We start from the raw sequence: 1,040 nt of genomic DNA, 5'->3' as shown, positions 1-1,040 counted from the left end.
CATTATCTATAGAAAAGTGGGTGGAACCGGCAATCATCATATTAAGTGAAATAAAGTGTGCTCAGAAAAACAAGTACTGCATGTTCTTCCTAATGTGTGGAATCTGAAAAAGATGCCATGAAAGTAGGGGGGAGACTGTTAGTAGAAAATGGAAAGAGGGCTGGTGAGATGGCTCAGTGGTCTAAAGCACCTACTTAGAACAAGCTTAGCAAAGCACAAGGACCTCGGTTCAATCCCCCGGCACCACATGCCAGCCAGCTCCGCCCCCTGGTGGGCTGAGCTGCCCCCCCATTAAAAAAAAAAGAAAATGGAAAGAAATAAGACGGTAAGGGAGAATAATGGGAGATGGAAAAATTATTATATAGTTAAGGCCTGCCAGCTGGCTCAGCAGATTAAAGTGCTTGCTGAGGCAGAGCGCAGCAGCTGGGGTTCCATCACTGGTGAAACGTGCTGGCCCCGCCCACGGGGTGCACTGAGGTGGCGATTGACACGGCGTGGTAGTGGGCACCTGTAATCCCAGGGCTTGGGAGGCTGAAAATAGGAGAATCTACAAGTCTGATCTGTGTAGTGAGACCCGGTAAACCCTGTAGACCCTGTCCTAAATACAGAAAAAAAAAAGTTATTATATAGTTAAAGAGATCATGCTGTTGACATGAGTTCATTGCTGCAAAAGCTGTTCACACATGCTGTTAAGTGAAATAGATCACAGAACAGTAAATCTGGCACTGCTAATTTTTATTTTATTTTACTTTATTGTTATTTTATTGGGACTGGTGATTGAATTCAGGCCCTGAGCTTGTCAGGTAGGCACTTATGCCACTAAGCTATCTCCTCAACCCTAGTTCTTTATTTTAAAAAGTATATTAATCTATAGAGATGTCAAGAAATTACCTAGAATAGTGTTTACTTAATTGTTCTCTGCCTAAAAGTGTAATGAACATATTTTTCTTTTTAAATAGCTTTTTATTTGTACTATTATAAGATGTTTTTAAGTGTAAGAAATGAAAAATTCCTGTAAATATGTGAAGTAGTGACTATGG

This window comes from Octodon degus, unplaced genomic scaffold, assembly GCF_000260255.1.
Source record: "Octodon degus isolate 3935 unplaced genomic scaffold, OctDeg1.0 scaffold00028, whole genome shotgun sequence".
In the NCBI taxonomy this organism is placed as follows: Eukaryota; Metazoa; Chordata; class Mammalia; order Rodentia; family Octodontidae; genus Octodon; species Octodon degus.
This window is presented reverse-complemented; position numbering follows the sequence as displayed.